At 32.2% G+C, this 27,425-nt stretch overlaps 1 long non-coding RNA gene across 1 annotated transcript; it reads right to left on the bottom strand.

Moving 5' to 3' along the window:
* Nucleotides 1-6,865: 6,865 nt before the first annotated feature.
* Nucleotides 6,866-27,183, bottom strand: LOC127703072 (uncharacterized). Its single transcript, XR_007982655.1, has 6 exons — nucleotides 27,060-27,183; nucleotides 22,772-22,967; nucleotides 21,842-21,907; nucleotides 16,695-16,781; nucleotides 14,335-14,481; nucleotides 6,866-11,789 (listed from the first exon to the last, which is right to left on the bottom strand). It is a non-coding gene; the product is annotated as an uncharacterized LOC127703072 (long non-coding RNA).
* Nucleotides 27,184-27,425: the final 242 nt, after the last annotated feature.

The raw sequence follows: 27,425 nt of genomic DNA, 5'->3' as shown, positions 1-27,425 counted from the left end.
ACGTTAAGCATGCTTCTATGACAAACGTGAAGATTTCAACCTTCCAATTGCCAACTTCCCTTGTCAACTTACAGTTTCTCACCTGTAACATAACATATGTCCATCGAACGAAGTTAACATATTTTATACGTTACGTTCGTGCATGTTTACACTATACGGATTTTAATAACAGAGGTGTTCTCCTGATAAAAAACCTGCTCCAACATAGTTGCTATATAAGTATCAGTATCGTTAAAAAAATCCTGTAAGAGATTAAAATAATTTGTTTCACCGAAATCGCTGACTCAACAAATTAACAGTAAATGAGAAGATTACGCAAACTACATGTAAATGAAACACAAACTCCAGACACGGACATAGCATTATGCGAGAAACATACATAATGAAAAAGAGACAAAACAACATTTTCGCTCAAAGAAGGAAAGTTAGAAAAAAGAAAAAAAACTGTGGTCATAAATCTTTGAATATAGTCTCCCTTGTAAGAGTGAAACACCCAAATCTAGGATAGAATAACCATTGCTGTTTACATAAGAATAATAAGAAGTCATTTCCGCAGTAAAACAAGAGAACTATAGTACAAATGCATCGATACGATAATGATTAGTGTTATAAAATTTACAATAAAATGGTATTAAGACGGATCTTCAATAAGTTATGCCATAAACTATGACTGGTCATAATGCAGAAAAAGTACTACTAAAGAGAGTCAGTGGCTCCTATAGGAATTCAAACAACATGTGAATAAACATATTTTCGAAACGAACATAGATAATGCAGAAACATATCGCTTTTATCATCTCAATATAGTTCTATCAGTGTATCGTCACAGAAAAATGCTTTGAGCCAATAAATTCAAACAGTTGTTTTAAATTATGAAACATAATTCTGTTAATTAAATAAAAAGATAAAATTGCTTGTATAGTGTGAATAGTCGATAAGTCATAACTCACTACCGAGGACAATTAAAATCACGTTTGAAACTCGTAAGTTGAAGATACACTTGCTATCTAAAGGCAAAAGAAAACACAACAAAAAACGAATAAAAGACAAACAAGTCTACAGTGCATAACGTAGAAAACTAAAGAGTGACCAACACAAACTCCACCAAAAACTGAGGGTGATTTCATTCTTAAATATAAAATAGCTTAAGAGTTTTCAAACTAAAAAAAAAAAATCTATCATGTTCTGCTTTCAATATTATTTGAGTAACACCTTTTGTAAAAAGTTTATAAATGAAAATTTACAGCAAAAAAGTAAAAGCTAACCTAATGTAATTACTCATACTTATAAAAGAAATAAAATAATTAAGGTGTTTGTAAGAAAACTGTACAGTTTTTTGCCAAAAAATAACAATCTCGAAATATTAGTTGTAAGGAACCACACAGTATCAGATATATATATATCTATCTGATATGATATCTATTTATTCTAAATTCTAGGTTATATTCGAATGTTGTTGCCTTGCTTGTTCTTTTGCTGTTTATGATTTATCATCATATGTTTGTTCCAAATATGTTTTGTTTCAAATATCGTCTTGACAAAAGTAAATGTACGATCATTCATTAAACATTATTTAGATTAATTCGGAGTAAAACTGGTACCAAGTAGTGTGAGCGTTCTAATGTTAATTGCTTGGTCAAACATTTTGCAACAACTTTTAAATGATCTAATCAGCTACTAATATACTATTTACATTCACTTTTATTCAATTATATTGATAGAAAAATGGTAATCGAAAATTTTATCAACGCACAACTACCTGATTTATTTGTACCAGTTTATGTAAATATATGGTGTCTGAATATCACCAGATGTGGGAATCATCTACCTAAAACCAAATGGCTAGAATTAAGGCAAGATAAAGTCCCCGCTCAGCCTAACACAAACACTTAATCTTTTCACACATTTTGTAAAGTTGTTTATGTTGTCTTTCACCTTTTACACCTTTCCATATCTTTATTTAAATGTTTTAACTGGATTTTCAGAGATTATTTAAATATTTCTTTTGTAACAGCAGACAACAATTTAATTCCTGCAACATTTAATTACCTTTCATTGATACACTCGACCAAAACATGTGATGCTAATCTTATAACCTACTACAAATATTAAATAAGAAAATAATATTGGAAAGGACAAAATCATAGGATTAACCTATAAATGAGTTAAGTTTGATCTAATGTTTTGCTGTAACATCACTGTTCCAGGTTAGGGAGAGGGTTGATTGCTCACAAACATGTTTAACCCGCCACATGTTTTTTATATGTGCCTGTCCCAAGTCAGGAGCCTGTTTTTCGTAATTGTTATGCTATATATTGGACTGTTAGTTTTCTCAATTGAATTGATTCATTTTTATCATATCGGGGCCTGTTAAAGCCGACTATCTGGTATGGGTTTTTCTAATTGATGGAGGCTGTACTTTTGCCTTAATTGCTTACATCCATTTCATTTGAACTTTGTTTGATTGTTCTCTCATTGGCAAATATACCACATCTCCACATTTTTATATTCTTGTTCATTGAAAGGTTGATTTATTGTTGGTTGTTTAAAATCCAGTATCTTGTTCATTGATCTCTGGTAGATATAATACATATATTTCCATATATTTAAATGAACTGTGGTATTTATATATATATATATAGAATTAAATAAACTATGATTGATTTCTGAATTTACTGTCACTATTCATAATTGAAAAGGTCTTCATATAATCTAAAACAGAACTAAAAAAGGACCCAGTTTAATTAATCATTCATACAGTTGTTTTAATAAAATAATTAAATTGGTTTCTCCATTGAATTATTTAAATCTGTCACGTCAGGGCCTTCTATAGCTTGCAATTGGTTATGAGTTTTTCTCATTGTTGAAGGCCTTACATGATTTACCATACATTTGTTAATATTTTTATCATTTCGTCTCTATTGAAAAGAGGTCTCATTGGCATTCATACCACATCTTCTCAATTCATAAGATGTTTACAATAATACATGGAAGATTTCAAGATAAATGTGTTAAAAATAAGAACAATTAGAGTTACACTGTCAGAAGTATTCATTTAATTTCATTTACACTAATTTTGATAAGGTGTACATTGTTATATTTGATTATTACATTTTCACATTTTTATTAAAGTTTTAAATGACAACTGTTTCTTATCATGTGAACATGCAGATGTAATATAATACAACTCTTCTTTTTATATACTAATAAAATTATTCACTTAAGTCTAAACGTTGCTTTACAAACTGTAATGTAAGAACAATATTCAACAAAAAATGCCTATTTACATTCTTATTTAAAGATGACATGCATTGACCAATAATTTTGCACAAACTTTTGATGGCCAATGATTTTGCACAAACGTTTGATATTAATTTAAGATGGATCACCACTTAATCTGTCCTCCGATAGAATTTTTCTAATACTTTGCCAAATGTAAATTTCACTAGCTACCAGATGTAGTTTGAATTTGAATATGAGAAGAAAGCATTTAAAATGTTCTTTAAGAAACTAAAATGAAAAAAACAATGGTGCCACCTTTCTTGTTAATTTCATGCTTCTACAAGCATAGAAAAAAAATAAAAATTTCATAAACATTTCTTAATAAAAAAAAATTGATATAGGAGTTATCTTCCCTTTTACGGTTCAGTTGAAAAATATAAATTTACAAAAACAAATATTCAGTAATGCTTACAATTTTCTACATGATACAATGAAAAACTTTTTTTTATATAAAAACAAATGTCTTGCAAATAAATTGTGTACTACTATATTAAAATCCTTAAAATTTTTACAGATATGATTAATGCAAATAACATTTATTGAAAACACTATCTTTACCAAGCCTAATACTGTTTCATAATCATCTTGTTTGACCAGTCATACAATAAAGAATATTCATAAATTTTCTAAATAAGTAAATAAATGTAATATAATGTTTTAAAATATAACGCTCTCTAGGTGAAATAACCAAAACATCTATGTTAAATAAGTTTGTCTTAACAAACACAAATCTGCATTTAGTTCTATGAACAGGATTAAACGATGCAGAACCATTTTGTATATACAAATTTGCAAGCAATTCACTTCAGCTAAGGTTCTCCTTTCCCTAACTGTGCCAGACAGTACTTCAAACAGCTGTGCCAAATTTGGACTCATGATCTCGTATCTATCCCTTGCTCCGGGTTCAGCAAGAAATCTCTTCATAATCTGAACTTCTACATTTTTCTATTGGTTTTATATGATCCTAAAATTCCATTTTGCCTTTCGAAACTGAACAACCAAAATGAATATACTGGTCCATAACCTAAAATACAATCAAGAAGATGACCAGGAGGATACATATTTGGTGTAACAAATTGGTCACCATAAAGGTTATTGAACATTTTACAAAAATCCAGCAATAGGCGATCTGCAACCTTGGTGTTTCCAACAGATAAATATCTGGAGCACAATCTCCTACATGCTAGTACAAATTTCACCCAGCATTCTAAGTGTTCATCAGGTAAAATCCCTTTCAAAGCATAAACTGAAAACAAAATTGTCCAGTTCTTAAGCTGATTAGCATTGAAAGATCCCATTAAAGTAGATATCTTTTTAGGCGGCTTCCCAACATCTGATGGGCAACTAAAAAACAAGATCTTATTCTCAATTATCTTACACTTTTCATCATCCAAGAGTCCTTTTGTTTTCCAAATCTTAAACATATGCTTTTGGTACCATGAACTAAGTTGTGCATAGGATCTATGGGAGTCATACACACAGGATCAAAATATGGCAGTTCTAGAAGGCAAGAATATCTTGTACCAAATTGTTTTTTCTAACTGCAATTTGTCTCCCTTACTAGTACTTTCTAGAATGAGTTTGCATTGTTCCCTGTGAGTTTGATTTTTTCTTTCTGGCCATAATGATCTTTCAAATCCAGTATTTTTTTCCAACCATTCCTGGAAATTCTTTTTTACATTTATTGCATCCCATGGTTGCTGAATGGTCGAGAAATCCACAAAGTTTTCTACTAGCTGGCATATCACATCCAACACAGAGAAGTGCAAGCTTAAAGCATTTCAAGTTTTCTAGTGATTTAAAGGAAAACAACAAAAACTCTGCAGCCCAAGCTGTTTTCAGTTCTTAAACTAAAGGTAGCAAAAAAGTATTTGTTGGGGGTTCAGATTTCATATCACGAATCACACCTATTAAAATCATATTTTCCCTTTTGAACCTTTTTTCCCTAGGTAAATTTAAGAAAATCAAGTATATTGCACCAATAGAATATTTATAGGGTTGGAACCAGTCAACATTCAACATTAATCCATAATTTCCTTCTTTACAGAAAAATATAAAACTTATTCCAATTAAAGTCATCCCATATTCTGCCATCATATACATCTTGTAAAATGTTATCTCTCTGCTCTCTGAACCTCCATCTTGCACAAACTTCTTCAAAATCAGGACTTAGAACAAATTTTTGAAGAGTAGCCTTCAAAGATTTGTAACAAAAAATCTTATATGCAATGAGCTTTATTCTCAAATATCCAGTTCTTAGCAACATACGGAGTATATATCTCCCAATCGATACGATATTCCCGGGCCTGTACTTCCTATCATGATTTCCTTGATAGAGGGTTGCTGCTCACAAGGAAGCTATTAAACGCTGAGTTCCAAATGTTGAAGTTGAAATCATCCCTTCATCACAGATGATATCGGATATGTTCCTTATGTCGTAACTACAATCCCGTTCACTATTCACGATTGTGACCTATCGAATTAGACTATTTACCGGGTTTGTAATAACATGAGCAACACGACGGGTGTCACATGTGGAGCAGGATCTGCTTACTCTTCCGGAGAACCTGAGATCACCCCCAGTTTTTGGTGGGGTCGTGTAGTTTAGTCATTAGTTTTCTATGTTGTGTCTTGTGTACTATTATTTGTCTGTTTGTCTTTTTCTTTTTTAACCATGGCATTGTCAGTTTATTTTCGATCTATGAGTTTGACTGTCCCTCTGGTATCTTTCGCCCCTCTTTTATGGTAGGTCCTCTCTCAACCTCCATACGAAGAGCCTGATTACAAACAGTTCTTCTAAGTAACATTTGGTTTGGAAATTCTTTATGAGAACAATGTTTCAGAAATAGTTTTAAGAACTTCATTATTTAAGCTTAGTATATGACATATGGGGATGCCTCTGTGCTGACAAGAAGTCAAAAGTTTACCGTAGGTTGATTCGATAATTTTCTTTAGATCCCTCTTTAATATATTTCCTGTTGTATTCAACTATGCTTACTTCTTTGGCTTCAAATGTTAAGTTTTGGTGTTCGAGTAGATTTTTTTTTTACTTCGGCATCGCCTCAGGTAGAAACAAATCAAGCCTCAAACCAATAAAAAGGCCGAAATAATCATAGTATAATATAATGTTTATAAGTTATAGATAATGCATATTTTAAAGTTTTTCTTGTCGTAGAACACACCGAGGGGTGTCAGGATTGATCAAATGAAAGACACCCCTCGGTGTGTTCTACGACAAGAAAAGTCTTAAAATATGCATTATCGGACTTATATACCGTCATAAAATATTGTTTTTATAAAGATTTGCAAAATTTAGCATCCTATTTTACCGACCACACTAAAGTGGGATATTCCTTTCTAATGCGTTCAGGTTTTAATACGCCCTACGGCTCATTTAGAATGTGAAATAAAACTCACTAATTAATCTAGATTTAAACCTTAGAAATTATTATCCATACACAATAAAATATTACTGTAACTTCATGAAGTAAGACACGAATGAATTGTTACCATCTGATGACGGTGTATGAAAAATACAAGACACTTTGTAAGTAATTTATTGTACCAACTTAGTTTATGGAAAGGGGGAGGTGCTATGTTTTTTTTTTTTTTTTTTTTGTCTATTTGTAATGACATTTTATCGCGGAAAAGTGATTATTTTTTCAACAATTTTAATTGAATCGAATGAATTATTCAGAATGATTTTCTTTTGAATAGCAATACATTTTTTTAACAGATAATCAGGATATAATTATATACCCTCCCCCACCCGACCTCATTGTGAAGTACGTGAATATTTTATTAGTTAATCCTTTGATAGAGTAAAAGTTATACATAAATGTAAAAAAGTTAAGAACTGACACGAAGGGGGCACGAAATCGTGATACATGTACATGTTACACGAAAACGAATATCAGTACATGTAGGTCACAGTATGATTTCCTATTCAGTGTGTATCGTCCTGAACATGCATAAAATATTTGCCACTGGACGTTAAGTAACCATCAATCAATCAACCTATTCAGTGTGAATCAATTAGATTTTCAAAATTTTACACACGAATATGTTAAATCTGGCTTTATTTTAAAGTGTTATGAAAGTTTTACATTAAAATTCATCTCGCATATATGACAATGTCTCTGTATTGTAGCGATAGATTAACAAAATTTCACATTATTTGTTTCTAAAATTAAAATCGGGCAATGACGATTTTTTTTACACCTATCATAGATTGAACTTTAAAAAATAAATTCCAAAATCTGCAACAGAAACTATCAGACGAATATAATTTTGAAGTAAGTTATAGTTTGCATTCTTATCAAGGAAAATAATGACCTCACACAGGTCATTATTTTATGCCGACAATGTATAACAGTTATTTCCTTGACTTCACAAGAGGTTACAAGTAGGTGTTATTAAGACAGACTAACATCCATTATGATAAATTACGACGACGCCATTATTTAACCCTCTTTGTGTTGGATTGCTTTTCTAATTGAAACCTTATATCAAACAAGAGCCCTAACTTCATAAAAATGATTTTGATAATTTATCTAAGTGAGAATTCAGCACTATGCCAATGTGGGACAAATTGGATAAAGTAGAAGTTGTTGTTGACGCTTTACAAATTTACCTGAATTGGCATACGACAGTTTCAGTCTTCCAAGTGCTCCACGAAACCTCTTTCTAAATTATTAACATCTATTTTATCAGCAATCAAAGCCGGGCTCCAAAGTTATTGTGAAACTGCCTATTCTAGAGGTGGCGTGAATCAGATGTGGATACTAAAAAATTCCAAAGATCTTTTAGAGTACATACAATCTAAGACTCTCTTATCTTGCAATAGTATTAAAACATTTGACTTTTCTACACTTTACACAAGTATTCCCCATTCCAAACTAAAAGACAAATTGAAAGAGTTGGTATTACTTTGTTTCATTAAAAAGAATGACGAACGTAGATACAAGTATCTTGTCTTGGGGAGGGATAAATCCTACTTTGTAAAGAATCACTCTGATTCAAACAAAAAATTCTCTGAAACTGACATTATCAAGATGCTTGATTTCTTGATTGACAACATATTTGTTACGTTTGGAGGACGTGTTTTTCAACAGACTGTCGGAATTCCAATGGGAACCAATTGTGCCCTTCTTCTTGCCGACTTGTTTCTTTATTATTTTGAGGCTGACTTCATACAGGAGCTTCTTAGGAAGAGAGATAAGAAGTTAGCAATATCCTTTAACTCTACGTTCCGCTATATAGATGATGTTCTCTCACTAAATAATACAAAATTTGGTGACTATGTTGAACGAATCTATCCCATCGAACTAGAGATAAAGGATACTACAGATACAGTTAAGTCTGCCTCATATCTTGACTTACATCTAGAAATTGACAATGAGGGTCGGTTGAAAACAAAACTTTACGACAAAAGAGATGATTTTAGCTTCCCAATTGTGAACTTTCCATTTCTATGTAGCAACATTCCAGCAGCGCCTGCATACGGAGTATATATCTCCCAATTGATACGATATTCCCGGGCTTGTGTTTCCTATCATGATTTCCTTGATAGAGGATTGCTGCTCACAAGGAAGCTATTAAACCAAGAGTTCCAAATGGTGAAGTTGCAGTCATCCCTTCGTAAATTTTACGGACGCCATCACGAGTTGGTTGACCGTTATGGAATTACCGTTTCACAGATGATATCGGATATGTTCCTTATGTCGTAACTACAATACCCTTCCCTTTTCACGAATGTGACTTACCGAATTAGACTATTTACCGGATTTGTAATAACATAAGCAACTCGACGGGTGCCACATGTGGTGCAGGATCTGCTCACCCTTCCGGAGCACCTGAGATCACCCCCAGTTTTTGGTGGGGTTCGTGTTGCTTAGTCTTTAGTTTTCTATGTTGTGTCATCTGTACTATTATTTGTCTGTTTGTCTTTTTATTTTTGGCCATGACGTTGTCAGTTTGTTTTCGATCTATGAGTTTGACTGTCCCTCTGGTATCTTTCGTCCCTCTTTCATACGGATCTCTCAGTTTTTAATATAAACATGAGAATATCTGGTATGATTGCAAATGGCACTATTTATCATAACAGATCAAATGACGTAGAAGTTAGTAACAATAAGTGTCCGTGCTGCTTTTAACAATGAAAAAAAAAACCATCCGCATATGAGGCTATAAAATATCACGGCATGACATATATAATGGAATTGAAACGAGAAAATTTCTTTATGCCTGATATACATTTACATGATTAAAACCATTTTCCTAGATTTGTTGTTTTAGTCTATTTAGAATATTTCCCTTATACTCATCTTTAATCTACTGTTGCCTTAATTTATAGATATGTATTCTTTCCCCCGTATTAAGTTCAAAAACTTCAGAGTTAAATGTAAACAAATTCTTTTACTTTTTAAAACGTTAGAGTAACAATTTCATACTAAAAAAACTAAATGAATATATTTCAGTTGTTGTTCTAGCAGGTGAAAACATGTACAATTATATAAATAAAAGTTCAGAAATACTTAAAAATTACCTAATAACAACACGAGTATGTCAAACTTGAGGAGAAGGAAAAACATATTATGTCAAAGAAGACAGCAAACCAGTAAAATGCTTCACAGGTAAAACGCTCCACAGGGCGCTGCTTAATACGATCGCATAGATCGAATCTTGAACAGTTGGGACAAGTATGGACACATCATTCAAGCTTAAGACAGCTCTACATTTCGATTGTGATTAAATGTTTGACACATCATAGGTTTCTGACACAGATGAATGTGGTCTAAGAACTTTAAAAAATTGAAATTTGACAGTTACCTTTGTTGTACAATATCTTAAATCTAAATTCATGGTGAGATTCAGCATATGAAATGAAAAAAAAACCCGATAGTTTAATGTTTGATGAATTCAAACAAAGTCAAATTTTGGACCTTTTGGACTTCAATGTGGACAAATTTGAAAATGGGGCCCTAAAATCCTAATTCTAAATACACGTTTATATTCAACTTATCAAATTCTATATATTCATTTTGTCGTTGAAATGAAACAAAATACCATTTTTGACCCCGATCATGGACCAACTTGAAACTTGGCCCAAAACCAAATATCTTCATACTTCACTGTATTCAGCTTACCAAAAAACCCCACGAATTCATATTTTTTAAAATAAAACTTTGTTTAAGATTGGACCATTTGTACCTTAATGTGGACCAATATGGAAACCCGGCCTGAAATTAAAGTTTGAATAAACGGTTAAAATCGGCATACCAAAGACCACTGATACTTCAATGTATTTTCTCGCTGCATTGAAGACCCATTGGTGGCCTTCGGCTGTTGTCTGCTCTTTGGTCGGGTTGTTGTCTCTTTGACATATTCACCATCTCCATTCTCAATTTTATTGATATGAAATCAAACAAAGTTTCATTTTGGATTCTTTGGACTTCAATTCAAAACAAGGCTCAAAATCTACAAGCTCAATACATGGTTAGATTCAGCATATTAAAGAACCCTAAGAATTCAAGACTTTGAATTAAACCTCATTGAAATTGGTAAAAAAATAAGCATTTATAAAAGTGTTAGAAAAGCATAGTTTTAGGACCCATCTTTGGCCCGTAATTCCTTAATGGTTAGGGCTAGAACCAAAATAATCATTCTTAACCTTCCGAGACTTATCATACATTTGCTTTGATATCCATACATTTATACTCAACCTATTGTCCGGAAACCAGATAATCCATGTTTTTTGCCCCTTCATTTTTTAATAATTTAATATTTTTTTCTAAATAATCATTCATAAGCATTGTTGTAATAAAATATGCTGATAGATTTTTGTAATGATCATAGCATAGTCATCCCACAAAGTTTACCAATTTGATTGAACTACAAGTATATGATTGTAACTGAAATAAACAATATCAGAGATCTATCATTTTCTCTCTTTTCTGATGAGACGTAAATAGTGAGGGTAGGCTGAGAATTTAACTTTGCAGTACAGGGGATTATTTGAACTTACGTACGGCAGGAAATGTAACATACATCCAAGTTGATACGATATTATAGAAATTGTTCCCTAGGAGGCATATAATGTATCATCACAGCTCACAACTAGGCTTGAAAGAGACATTATTGCTAATTAGTCAATATTAAACCCCCAAAGATTTAAAATGTTTAAGAATTTAATCATGATCCTGTTGACCGTTTTAGATATTTGTGCGAAGGATTATTACGGATGTTTTATTTTTGTTGTATTCACTGTCTTGTTCTATGTCGATAAGGATTTTGAGTGGCCATGGTACGTGTAATACTAACCTGGTAACTTTCAGAATTTTTGTTGTTGTGTATTCGATGTTTATGCTATAAATTGAAAAAAATGATATTATTCATATTCCATGTACGGTGGTCATCAATGGTTGTTCGTTTGCACCAGCGGAAGGGTTATCTATTGTAGATGCAATGTTTGCAGGCTGTGATGCATTCACAAATACAACAGTTTGCTGAAAATATAGAAAGCCATATTCGTGAAATTAGAATTTAGAAAATGCGCCGTATTCAAAAATGTGTATACTGAGCTATTAAATAAACACAAACATATATCATGATAAATTATCAGCTGGATACGATCGCAGAGGTCCAACTCTGAACAGTTGGAGCAAAAATGGACACAATATTCGCACTTGATAGGTCTGAATTTGGATTGTAATTAAATATTTGACACATAATAGGTTTCTGACAAAGAATAACTGTAGTCAAAGAACTTGAATTGGTTATGTGATTTGAATTTATATTCATTTTTTGCTTTTGTGCAATACACTATGCTGTTGCGAATTGACCCCCCTCCCCCCCCAACAAAAAAACAAAAGTTGTACCCCCTCCTCCCTTTTTTTTGCCAAAAAAAATATTATTTGAAGAAATTTTCTTTTTTATTCCTGAGATCTTGAGAACAAATTGTCCCCTTACCCCCCAATTTTTTTTAACCTCCCCCCCCCTTTTTAAAAAAAAAAAGATCTTTCCCTCAAGATATGGTCATAATCTCAATTCAAATTTCCAATGGAGTTTGCAACCATAGTAAAATAAAATTACCTTCATCAGCATTTTTAAAATATTATCTTCTTAAAATGAATTGACAGCTAATCACCTCAAGACATTACAACATTTCTTTATACATAATTTAAAAGCAGTCCAAGGGAGGTAATTCAAAATATTGTGTTTGAATAACTTCCTTTACACTGTTTTTTACTTATTTAGATGTCCATTAACCAGGACATTCTCGTTTTCCCCCCTTTTTGCCCCTAATTCCTAAACGATTTGAGCCATAACCCCCCAAAGCCAATTTTTACCATCCCTCTGTGGTATTGAAACTTGTGGTATAATTTCAGAGAGATCCATACACCATTCCACAAGTTTTTGTCTGCAAACTAGAAAAATGCTTATTTGGGCCCCTTTTTGGCCCCCAGTTCCTAAACTGTTTGGACCATAACCCCAAAAATCAATCGCAACCTTCCTTTTGTGGTCATAAACCTTGTGTTTAAATTTCATAGATTTCTATTTACTTATACTAAAGTTATTGTGCGAAAAACCAAATGTCTTTGGACGACGCGGACGACGACGACGACGACGACGACGTAATACCAATATACGACCGCAAAATTTTTTGCGGTCGTATAAAAACGAAAAGGTTTGAAAAATTATTTTTAAGCAATCACAGGTTCAATGAAATTGTCTTAACCAAACGAATTGGATAGCAAGTCTACAAATATATTTAGATGATCTGCAAATTTGTAAACACGTTTTTTATCCGTCTCATGCCTCATGAATCAAGTGAATAGTTTTCTTTTTCTGGTCATTAGGTGAAGAACATTTATAGTTTCATTCACGGAAGAAACCTGCAGGATAACTTTATCTTCTTACATAAATCAACAATATGCTTTAGTAAATACAATAGATTTTACAAAAATATGACATTATATTAACAATTGTTACAATATGTAGGATTTACCATACAGGATTAAAACTGCTAACCGTGTGGTGTAAGCTTGACATAATTGTCTGTTACACTTTCTTTAGTAATGGAATAGAAAATTGTATCTGACCTTTTTTGACAAAGCACGTGATTTTTGGTGTAATTTGTGATCATTTTATTTTGCATATCGCAATTAAAGCATCGTCTCGGATAAATATATTATATCATTCTAAACAAAGCAAAAACATGTCGCCATTCACCTCAAAAGCTAACAAAATCTTTAAACTGACTTCAACTAAGTTATAACAGATTGCATTTTTTAGAATTGATATGGTTAGTAGCGGTGTTACGTCCCTTTATAAAGCAAGAATGTGTCTATAGTACACGGATGCCCTACTCGCACTATCATTCTCTATGTTCAGTGGACCGTGAAATTGGGGTCAAAAATCTAATTTCGCATTAAAATTAGAAAGATTATATCATAGGAAACATGTGTACTACATTTCAAGTTGATTAGACTTCATCTTCGTGAAAAAACTACCTTGACCAAAAACTTTAACCTGAAGCAGGACAGTCGGACGGACGGACGAACGGATGAACGAACGGACGAACGGACGTACGAACGGACGCATAGACCAGAAAACATAATGCCCCTCTTCTATCGTAGGTTGGGCATAAAAAAAAACATGGCGTTAAAGAAAAAAAAATCTGAAACATTTCTCTCGGACAACAGATGAAGAAATGAATGTTGAACGATTGGAATCAATACAGAAAACACATCCAAATCTAACAAGTTGTTAATGTTTATATTGGTTTTTGTATATACAAATGGAAGTAGGTTCTTTATATAAACGACTTGATCACATTAATTTGTCACTAGTCTAAATACCTCATGTTAAGATAGTCTGTAAGATAAATTCGTTACACAGTGTGCTAGTGACCTAATACGATATATATAGGGTCAGTAAATTAAGTATGGGGTTAACGTATCCCATATATATCGTATTATGTCACTAGCACACTATAAAACTAATAATATATCGCTAGAGGCAACAATAGGGGCCGTTAATTGAACTTACCTGGTGATTTTGTATGTCGAAAGGTGAACAACAGCAACAGTAGGATGCTGCATTGATCGTGACTACTAATACAGCTATAGATAATAAGCCCATTGGAATTGATACTGCATAAAATTTTTTATTGCCGCGATCAAATTCGGATCCAGTCTAAAATAATAAACAACTACACATAACATATTGTAGATTTATTTATATATGTTAAATAAAAACTAAAGAATATCTTACTGACGAAAATTAACTTAAATTCCGTCAAAGATTATAACTCATATACACCTAAATCATTAATCGAAATCGGAGGTCTTGGATTCTCATCAATAAAATCCTTGTTTTGTTTAATGTTGAATACAGATATTTCATGTCTATTAAGAACATATGAAACAATATTTCAACTACGACATCACTTTGTATTTAAACAATCATCAAAAAGCAGCTTAAGGTTCTTCAAAATGTGTCATCCTATAGGACCGAGTAAGTTTATTTGACCCCATGTATATGCATAAGTAAACCTTTTGGATTAAAAAAATTCAAAGGCATATTCAGGTAACTATTGTGTCTTCCCTTTTTTTTTATAATGACACCATAGAAGGATGCAACAGTAAAAAATCTACGAAAAGAACATAAACTAAACATTTAGTAAACACAAACTCCAGTCAAAAACCGGAGAAATATTCTTTATACAAATTTCTGAGAAAAGAATTATTGTTTTTTTTTTAATTTAAATAACCGATGAAAAACCAAAATGCTAGGCAAAATAGGATGTCGTCAACCATCGTGTATGTGAAATATCCAGAAATAAGCGGTCACCCTTTTTTATGAAATATGCAAATTCTGATTGAGGTGTGGAATACATTTGTTAAACTTTTCATTTTACAAACAAAACATTGGTCTGTATTTATTCGCCTTTTTAAAAACTTTACCATAGAGGAACAATCATTGTAGTTTCAGTCCTTTAAATGGGCATTGCATTAGAGTGAAATTAATTTCTCCTGGGCGTTTTCATCATATGTAGCATAGAGGGCGTTAGGTTTTCCCGCTTCAACATTTTTTTCCGCAGTATTTTATTTCCTATGTTATCATTCAACACGACACCGTCAATCTGAACAGTCGAAATTTTCTTTGTAAATTTTACTTCTGATTAAAGTTTATTCAAATTTATATTTGAGGAGTTTTTTGTTTAATACTGATGTTTGAACTATATATTATATGTGTAGATATATGTTTGAATAATGTTTATTTCATATTAAAGATGGAGCATCGGCGTTGTATGCATTTTTATAAAGTCTTTGGTATTTATTATAGCCTTTTATGGCGTGTCTATTCATATATTTGATGAGAGTGTTTATAAATACTTGGATATTTGGTACGAGTATTGGTTTTTTATGTCTACATAAATGGGTGGTTTATACCAGGAGAACTCAGATTATAAAATTTTTTAAAGAGTCGTGTAGGATATTTACCTATTATCTGTTGTATGGCAAGGCAACATTTGCCATCTTCTGGTGATCATAATATCGACTGAACAGATAACTTGCCTAATGTTAGGTATTGGCGTTTTAATCAAAAGTCAAACGGTAAAAAGGAAAAAAAAAAAAAAAAAAAAAAAAAACAGAATTTCGAGGAAAATTCAAAACAAATTAAGTCTCTAATCAAATGGCAAAATCAAAAGCTGCAACACATCAAACGAATAGATAACAACTGTAATATTCCTGACGTGGAACAGGCATTTTCTTATGCAGAATATGGTGATTAAACCTCTCACTTGTATGACCGTCGGATATAATTCAATTATATTACAACAATGTGTGAACAAATCAAACAGACACAATACGTAAAAATTTCAAAAATAGGGGTAAAGCAGTCAACATTGTGTTATAATCTTAATCACCAAAAGAACAAACAAATATTTCAACAATGAAAAATAAATAAGCATATAGATAAAGCACATGAGCAAATCCGAAAGACAAGAACACACAAATTTACCATAGCACAATAACACAATGACGGGATGTATAAGAACCGGCGTTTGGATAGACATTTTCTCGTCTTTTTTTTTTTATTACAAAACAAACTATTTTTCATCTGTTAACGTTGCAATGACTTCCAAGCCTTTAATACATCCGCGATGTTGACAAAATTGAAATATTCTTGAATTCTTATATGGTAAAATTCATTTCAATATTCGTCTTTGATAAACGTTAGAATAAAAACAATCATTTGGGTTTTAAATAAATCGTAGGTAATGCAAGATATGTGTTAAAATCGTTGAAGATATCATGGTAGCATTGTTGTTGTTTCATTGAGAAAATACTTCTTAAAATTATCTATGTAAAAATGTGTGCAACAAAAATTTTATTACTCACTAATATTATTTTCAGAATCGAAGTGAATATTATAACTGGAGAAAAAATTACTGCTCCTATAATACTGCACACCATAAAGCTAATTTTCTGAAACAAATATTAAACATCTTATAAACAATTAAACCTTATACTGATAACAAAGGACAGGACTTAAATATTTTCCAGGACTCTGCCAGCCCAGTAGTCAGCACTTCGGTGTTGACATGAATATCAATTATATGGTCATTTTTATAAATTTATACTGTTTGCAAAAGTATAAATTATTCGAAATACTATGGATTTTCTTATCCCAGGCATAGATAACCTTAACCGTATTTGGCACAACTTTTTGGAATTTTGAGTCCTCAATGCTCTTCAACTTTATACTTGTTCGGCTTTCTAACTATTTTGATCTGAGCGTCACTTATGAGTCTTATGAATACGAAACGCGCGTCTGGCGTATTAAATTATAAGCCTGGTACCTTTGGTAGCTATTTGCTATTGTAATAATTGTTTGTGTATTATTCTATATAACAAATAATACATGGGTAAATGAAAACTAAACGTCAAGCAGTTTCATTCCTTCTCATAGACCAGGGTATATCTTGGAGAGCCCGATTTCGAAAGTATCCTAATACATACACTGTGACATTTATAATGACAGATTGTATGACTTTCATAAGACTATCCTAGAATACGTCCTAGACTGTAAATTTAGGCTGTCTGAAGATAGTTCTAATCATGATGGACAAATTGAATCTGATGTTATATTTTTCTTCTATTTAAAAAATCATTTTTCAATTTACTACATTTAAACAATATGTATAATTTAATTCAACAGAAAAAAACACTACGGTTAGAAAACTAGCATTAGACTTATAATGCCGTATGTGATGATTCAAACGATAATACCATTATTATATAAAACAAAGAAAATGAATGAAAACGTCAAGTTATAAACTATCAACTAGGTTTTATTTTTTTGGTAGTAATACAACTTAATGATTGACATTCAATTCCCTAAGTAAGGGTGACTGGTGAGAAGAAGTATGGTTATTCTTTGACTTAAAGTTAAAAATGTTAAAAAGATATGAGGCTCTCAAGATGTTGAAATTAGGGTAAACATTTTGTACGTCGATCTAAAAGGCATGTATGCATCATACGCAATTCTTCCATATTGCGTATGATTGATCAAAGTAAACCTTGCACCGTTAGACGAATTCATGTACGCATAACACGAAAAATTCATGGTAACACATCGAACGGATACATTATATTTAGTACATTGTTTGAAAGTATTTACATTGTTTTCGTTGTTTATCTATCTCTGATATAATATTTAATCAAGTCGCATACTTATCACGCTTAAAACGCTGGCAAATAATGGTTTTATCGGTTCAATTTTAAAAGAAAAATTATTTCTGACCATTATGAGACCATCTTCGGACATGTATTGTAATATCAAAGCTTAACGATTAAGTGTAGAATTTATCTTTACCTAAGACACGTTCAATACATCACATAGGACTAAGATATGTTCTTACACTATCTAAGGACATGTTTTAGTCCAAAGATACTTTAGACAACCAGAGTCCACGTCTTTTGGACATTTGGCAACCTTATAACTCCATCGGATAAAGAAACACTCCAATGTAAGTTGAAAAGAAATCAGCATATGGAGGTAAATCAATAAATTTCTAGACTTTTTAACGATTTCACGAAACAAATCAAGGACCGTATCAATAAAGATGCGTTTTAAAATTTGATTGATGATAGTCTTATATAACTTTGCTGACATATCGCTTAGTTTTTTTAGAAAATCAATGAACTACGACCATTCTAAGATCATTCTATGCTTATGAATGAATAAAAATATATGAAGAGAAGTAGATGAAATATATGTACTATCTTTTATAGTACACATGAATCAGGGGCGGTAGCATTTAATCAAAGAGCATGATTGCTCTGAGGGATACGATCGCCATTGTTTTCATTGATATTAGTATTATTCTCATAAATAATTCAACTGCACATGTATTCCCTATTTGATTCAATCTGCATATCGTTTTTAAATTTTTAAAAATAGCCCATCTCTGATACAAGTGTATATTTATACATGAACAATGTAATTATTAAGTTTTAAATTTGCTCTACATTTGCTTGATGATTGGAAATTCAAACCCTCTCTTTTTAAAAATACTAGAACACACCCGCCACAACGCGGGTTTGTGACTAAATTGAAGGATCTACACCTTATTTTCACTCTGGATATTTAGTATTCATATTTTCATTTGACAAAGTCATGTTGATTGTAAGGCGCACAGTTTTCTTTACTTTTAAAATCTTTTTGTTTGAACCCGTCCTGCTTTTCTTACTACAACTGGAAACTACCTGTAGATATATGTTTGGGTCAAAGTGTCAATCCCTGTATAATGACAAAGTTCAGGTGTGATTTTGATCCCATATACACCGTTTGGTAGTGCACCTGACAGAGGCGGAACGTACAGATTATGTAAGAGGTAATAGGTGCTATTGGGCTCGGAATCGACCCAGAACTTGTTAATAACTGGTTGTTAATTAAGTGGAAAACAAAAGGACCTGGATTGTTCTAGTTTTCAATCAACACCATTGTACTATATTAGTTAGATTTCGCGTGCAGTACGTCGATTGAGCATGCACGACAGCGTATAAGACAAAGATCGATAATGGTCACCGAAATTTGAATATTTTCTCAAACATTGGCATTTTCTGCGAAAAACAAGTGTTTCAAAGACAAATTTAGGAAGAACAAAACACTAGATTAATACGTGATATCACAAATATTTCCGACTTTGTATGGTTTCAGAGGATTTGGGGCTCAATGAAATCAGTCTCTTCCTTTAGTAGTATAGATTCCTTCTAAATATTATCAATCACACATGTATACTAAGTGTCAAAAATATACATTTGTACAAGCACACAAAAGTCAATCGGTTCTTTCTTTGGGTTTAGGATTCATATGGCCCAAAATGTTAAAATCCTACACGTCTTCCAAAATTGCACACATTTAAATGATGATCGCGGGCAAGATTGTAAATTCTATCATGAATGAAAGCTTTTTGGAAAACGGTATCTCAATTTAACAAAAAAAATCTAATGGATTAAACGAAACCCTGTTTTTTTATGTTCTTCAACTTTCAACTTTGATTTGATTTGACTTTCTTACTGTTTTGTTTATGTGCCACTGATGAGTTTTATGTAGCATTTCTAGCGTACCAAATTATAAGTTCCATACATTTTTTGTACATGAGATTTTGCTACTCATGCTTCTGTAAGGGTAGTAATGTTCTTTACCGTCAGGCGTCAAAAGGTCATTTTCAGCTACTGTTAGCGTTAAATTGGTTAAAATTTTACCGTGATTCCTCAAAATATCCTTATCGTGATTCGTCAGAGGTCTCCAGAAATTATCGTTACCGTCATTTTGGGGAAAAAATTAACGTGATTCGTCAAAATCAGTCAATTTTTTTATCGTCTTAAAGAAAGTGTACATTTTATCGTTATGCACCAAATATTACCGTCAACGTCATTTGAAAAGAATTTTTACCGTTATTCGTCATGAAGGTACCCCCATTAACACCCTCTTCTGTCAGTATGAAATAATCAACCCTTTTCTTCTGATGCATTTCTTGATTATGTCCACTGTTCATTACATTAAACATGTTTAAGGAAATTTTGATGACTGAGATATAAGTACTAGATATTCATTGATGTCTGGTTAAAAAAAAAGCTATTCATTGATGTCTGAATGACTTTCCCCCATTACAAATAACTGAGTACATTTTAATTTCTCAGTAAAATACTAAAAAAATTACATTAAAATTTGTTTTTCCTTCAAAATTTTGCCCTTTTGATCAAATTTATCCAATCCAGGTAGTACAATAAAATTCCATGAAATTTGGCAAGGTCAAATTAATTGAGTGATCGAAGTGATCGTAATATAATGACTGGATTATTCGAGGTGTCCTGTATGACATTATGGCACTTACTGCAAACAAAACATTCTTGTTCAAAACCATCATGCATTTCAACACCACCGTAAATTGACTTAAAAATTTCTACTAGTTATATCGATTTCACCATGAACTTCTGAATATTTCGTCTGCATTCCTTCGCTAAATTCTTCTGTTCAAACACGTGTGAACATTGAAAACACCTTTCGTGCTCCATTGCACATGTTTACAAACAATTTTAATCTCCTCCTTTTTTCGCGCCATACGTCAGGATATATTGATCCCATGATGTAGCTTGTTTTTAATTTCCGGTTGGCAGGCGTTAATTAATGGAGTGATCGAAGTGATCGTAATATGACGACTGGATTTTCGGGTTACGAAATTCCCTCTTTGATGTGATTCGAAATATATAAAACCCGAAATATGAATACTGCTTAATTCTGATTTTCCGTATTGGAAAATAAACGCAAATGAAAAATGGAGATATCAAAACAGGATGATTATGAGAAGAAATTTAACAGAATGTAGTTTAAATTCAAACTCTTTGTTTGTTTTTACTTTTTATAACAGGACAATCTTAAGGATCTGAGTTGTTCCTATTAATGTAAACACGAAACGGTTGACGTGAGAGACTTGGAAGGGAGTTAATGGTAAAAGTCTACAGATTGCCTGACGGCACTCGTATCCCAAAAATGAATGTTGAGTATTTATGGGAGGTCATTATCATGAGGTAACTCATTTTTTACAGAAGGCGATGATAATGTTCCAACTGTCGTAACGACAATCCCGTACTCTTCTCTTCTAATGTGAAGTACCAAATTAGACTTATCATCTGATTTGTACTTCCATGATCAATACGACGGGTGCCTTATCTGTTTATCGTTCCTGAGCACCGAGATTATCCCGTGTTTTAGTGCAGTTCGTGTTGTTTAGTTGTCCGTTTTCTATGTTGTATTTTGGGTACCGCTGTTAGGTGTTTTTCGTTCGGGTTTTTTTTTGCCATTGTTATGTCAGCGTTATAGACTTATGAGTTTGAATATCCCTTTGGTGAATACGTTTATTTCAAAGATTAAATCTACAATAAGCTGTAAATGATTATAGAAACAGATGTGATCAATCAAGAGTTTAACCTTTTGTTATAGAAATTTTCATTGCTTCCGTTTATTTTAAAACACCAACCTTACATCTGAAGTTCGAATCTAGATTGTTTGTTATGAACAATGGCAGGGATCCAGTAATGACATACTGCAAGTTAATAATTTCTAATATAAAAACCTAAGAAGGAAGAGGACATATAAACACTGCAATTGAATTTGGCAAAGCGTCATATAAATTTAAGCAATCTCACCCAATAGGACATTACCAAAACCATAAGTGAACGAGTTTCTTTAATCACCTTACAGTTACTTTTATTCGGCCTCTAAAAAATGGAAATAGATATAAACAAATGTCGATCGGCACTTGAAGACTTTTGTTTCGATATCTCCAAAATTGATCTAAGTAACCAAATAACGTCCTAGTAAATATAATTTTTATTTTGGTGTTGAAAATGTTCTGTGTTGCAATAGATTATGTCTGAACTTTTCATTTCTCCTTTTGGTTTAGAATTTCCTCTTCGTGTTGCCTTCATCTTTAGTTCCTTATCTTGTGTTTTGTGTACTGTGGTTTTTCTTTTGATCGTTCTTAGTTTTCTGCCATTTCATTGTCAGTTTGTTTCGACTAGTGGGTTTGACTATTCCTTTGGTGTCTTTCACATCTCTTTTTTTTTCTAATTGGTGATACATATTGTCTATAGAAATCATATCGAAATGAGCAGCTTAATATCTTATTGTTTACGCCTGTCCCAAGTCAGGGCCCTCTGACCTGTGTTTGCCTAGTATGTTTTTTTTTTATATTTTGGTTCATCTATAAGTTTCGGAGTTTAGTATACATTATTGTTAAGAGACCAGGTGAAGCATGCTTCCAGGTGCAGCATCTTGTTGCTGTATTGAAAATCTTAAGTATTAGTTTTACATAGTATATGTTTTGTCTATAACATTAATCATTAGCATATACAGCAGTATTTTGCTCTTGTTTTTTATTTAAATTGTACCCAAATGTTTCACTTACCAAAAAGCAGCACCCAAATACTGGCATGAGGATTAATTTTGCTGGAACGATTGTTAATATTGCCAACACTAATCCTAACCCAATTTGTACAGCACCTAAAACCTTGAGCGTCCTGACTGTTTGACGATGTTCTTTGCTTTGTTGTTGCTGAGCAATCAAAGAGGAATCGTCAGGGTTGTAAGTCAATATTTCCATTCTTAAAAATAAAAATGATTCAAATAAATTATTATTCAAGTCTGTTCTCTTTAACTTCGACATTTTGTAATCAAGAATAACAATATCAATTTCTATGAAAAACTAAAAACAAATTTAAAATCTAAAACGATAATCAATGTTCATTTTTATTGCATTGTTTATTTTCTGTATTCTCACTTATGCTAACTTTTTTTCTTTTCCCTTTTTTTTAATCTAATTTTCATAAATTATTTCAACTTTTCCAAAGAATTTTTTTTTTTGTTCATATTTAATTTGTTGGAATTGAAACACCTGTAATGAGAAAGTTGGTTTACCCCCATTCCCCCACAAGAGAGGGAAGATCCTACGAATGAAATGAAGTATGGTGTTTTCATTGAAAGAGATGAAAATTATATATACTATAGGGATATATGTGTAACTGTCTTAAACAAGTATTTTCTTTTTTTCAATTGTTTTCTAATTTTGAACCCAAAAGAGTTTTTGATGTGTGGAAACCTGTATCAAGTTTGATGAGGGTCTAGTGAAAAAGTCGATGTTCTATCATGGTATAGTTAGCTATACTGTAATGACAATACGTATTATAGATACAAGGAATAAACGTTATTTCTTGAAAAAGAAACCATGAGCCGGAGGGCGAATTGTTTGTTTTTCATGAATCGACGTTTATTCAATGTATCTATTATTTAAACTTCTTTTCAAAATTAAAGCCTTTAATATGAATAATATTATTTTTATAATTTAATATGAAGGTATTGTAAGTGAGTATAAATAACCGGTCTGTTATCATGTTCGATGATGCGTGAATAAATTAGAGTTCACAATTAATTGGTTAAAGAAATATAGGTTCTATCCCTACATCAAGTGTGGTACGATATTTATCCACTCCAGACTGTTAAATTTTCAAATTTAAATCTCGAGGCTGGCCGAGCGTTTTACATATTTTAAATGTATCTGCCGTTAGTGGATAAATATCGTATTGCACAATATTTTATGGTGGAATCTGTTTCTCTAATGATTTTTAAACGAAATGCAGACACATTCAATTCTTTCATTCGAATGATCAGCAAAAGGTGTGTTGAACTTCTTTATATGTGCCGTCATAAGTCATGGTCTCCTTTTTTCATGACATCACAAATAGAAATTCAGAGGAGAGCGAGACGAGTTGACGTCATAATCGAACTGGGATCAAACGAAGCATACGTTGATTAAATAAAAATAATCAACAGGTCAGGAAAGGGATAAATCGTGTAAGAATAAGAGAAATACCAATATAACATAACACGTCTGTCTTCAAATTATAATGCATCTGAATATTTTCCGCAATTTACAAAATAAGACATATTCAAACTTAGTTTTTAGTAAATAAGTATGTTACCGTAATTTCTTGCAAGAAACCTAATTTCAGACACATCACAAATTACTTGCATAGATATTTGCAAACCAAACATTTGTAAAGATAAATGGTAAAGCAGATGAAATCATTCTAAAACAAAAATTCCTAAATTGAATGTAATCCATTTTTTTTAAATACGCGAAATGACCAATAAGAATCCAAAATTAAACGGGAAAATCCGCTTTTGTTACAAAAATATCCACAATAACATAACAAATAAGAAAAACAGAAAAACTAAAGAATAGGGACAGCACAATGAATCAGAGATTCAAACCTAAACCGACAAGTCTCTACTCCTAACTTGACTCTATAACGCATGTATCTTTTTTCTCTTGATATCTTAACCTCACGGCTACCAATTTATATCATACGATTGTCTTTTATGTATAATATGAATAAAGGTACACACTACGAGTGTCCGTGGTACCGATGTGTATTATATATAAAAAAGAAGATGTGGTAGGATTGCAAATGAGACAACTCTCCACAAAAGACCAAATGACACAGACATTAACAACTATAGGTCACCGTTCGGCCTTTAACAATGAGCAAAGCCCATACCGCATAGTCAGCTCTAAAAGGCCCCGAAATGACGACTGTAAAATAATTCAAACGAGAAAACTAACGGCCTAATTTATGTACAAAAAAGAATGAAAAACAAATATGTAACACATCAACAAACGACAACCACTGAATTACAGGCTCCTGACTTGGGACAGGCACATATATACAGAATTTGGCGGGGTTAAACATGTTAGCGGGATCCCAACCCTCCCCTAACCTGGGACAGTGGTGTAACAGTACAACATAAGAACGAACTATAAAAATCAGTTGAAAAAGGCTTAACTCATCAGATGGATACAAATAGAAATACATCCAACAAAAACACAGAGTGGACGTGGCCGGGTACTTGTATATCCCAACAACAAAAAGACACTAATCACTGATCTGAGAGTACTCACAGTTACTGACAGCTAGTTCAAAGCCACTAACAACTAAAACAAAAAAATCATGCATCTAAGACTAAATCATATGTTCATTTTTATATATGATAGACATTTAAAATGCAACACATTAGTAGTCGAGATGTTAAGTCGGTGTGGTGATGTCAGTCACAAATAACAAATTTCAAGGAGTTCTATTTCAAGTGAAGGCATATTCAAATTACAATAGTTAAAGGTAAGTTATAAAATTAATTTCATTAGTGTACAGAAATCAGGATATAAAGCAATTCAAATTTAATGAAATTAGGCACACAAAGGAAACAATTGAATATAATTTGATGAGTCCATTTCAGCTACAGGTTTAGGAAGCTTTGATTCTAGAAAAAAAATCCTCTGTAAATGAATAGGCTGACGTTACGGCAATGGTTTAATTTTAAATTATATTCATGAAAAACAAAATTTTCCCTTTTTGTTTAGTTATCGAACTCGACCGAGACTTTATTGGGTTGAAACCTTGCTACAAGTCATAAAATGGTCTTGTTAAACACGTGAGTGCAATTTCTCCGAAAAAAAAAATCCCAAATTTATACTCTTTTGATAACAATAATCTTACGTGTCTATGATGGATAAACACTTTCATAAAAATATGACGAATATATTGGACAAATTATTTAAGCCCTATCCTACAAACATTAATGCCCGTCAAATTGACACATCAACGGGCAGGTTAAGCAATAAATCCCAGAAAACTTCGTTGCATTGGATATTAATGTATTTTTGTCAATTTGGATAACTATTGTTTTCTTAATTTTCTGCATCTAACCTAGTAATGTGGTACATACAACACCTTATTGATTATACTTCGCAGTATATAATTGAGGAAATCCGTAACATTTTCCTTCTTCTTCTACTTCAAATATCAATAATTGAAATCATCGGCAATAATACTTAAAAAAAAGAAGATGTGGTATGATTGCCAATGATTCAACTCTCCACAAGAGACCAAATGACACAGAAATTAACAACTATAGGTCACCGTACGGCATTCAACAATGAGCAAAACCCATAGCGCATAGTCAGCTATAAAAGGCCTCGAAATTACGAATGTTAAACAATTCAAAGAAGAAAACTAACGGCCTAATTTATGTACAAAAAATGAACGAAAAACTAATATGTAACACATCAACAAACGACAACCGCTGATTTACAGGCTCCTGACTTGGGACAGGCATATACATACAGAATGTGGCGGGGTTAAACATTTAGCGGGATCCCAACCCTCCCCTTACCTGGGACAGTGGTGTAACAGTACAACATAAGAACGAAATATAAAACAGTTGCAAAAAGGTTTTACTCATCAGATGAATACAAATAGAAATACATCTAACAAAGACACAGAGTGGACGTGGCCGGGTACTAGTATATTCCAACAACAAAAATACCAAAAATACCAAATATCTGAGAGTACTCGCAGTTACTGACAGCTAGTGCAAAGCCACTAACAACTAATACAAAAATCATGCATCTAAGACTAAATTTTATTGTCTCTCGATTTTCTCATAGCGGTAGTTGATATCTCATAATTACTACAATAATACTGTAGAATTTGAAGGAGAGAAATTATCTTAACCTAAATTACGTATGCAGATTACAATTTGGCTGATGTTATTTTGCATTACTTAGAGACTTGTTAGTTATAGTCATTATGATAAGTTATTTAATCATCTTATTATTTCAAGTCGAAGTTTATACTTACATTCAATTTATTATATCCTACATTTGTACTTGTCAAGTAACGAAAATATGTGTTTAGAAACGAGTCCCTGATATAAACCAGAATACTGAGATGATCATTTTCTATTTATATGTTGTTTACCGATAAAAAGATGATGCTTAATAAGATTGCGTAATAATGCACTTTTAGCTGTGCATTTAGGTCTGACAAACAACCTATGTGCAAACTACTTTGTTAATACACGACCGTCATCCGGTATATCGAGTCAGATTTTAGTTAAAGAATAATCATAAACTTAGGTGAACAATATTGCATCGGATTGGTTGCGAATGTAATCTTTTCGATTGTTAATCTATACTTCTATTCAAAAGACTCTTAAAATTGATT

This window comes from Mytilus californianus, unplaced genomic scaffold (assembly GCF_021869535.1).
Source record: "Mytilus californianus isolate M0D057914Y unplaced genomic scaffold, xbMytCali1.0.p SCAF_5, whole genome shotgun sequence".
In the NCBI taxonomy this organism is placed as follows: Eukaryota; Metazoa; Mollusca; class Bivalvia; order Mytilida; family Mytilidae; genus Mytilus; species Mytilus californianus.
The sequence above is the reverse complement of the archived record's forward strand: the minus strand, read 5'-3'. Positions and strand labels throughout refer to the sequence as shown.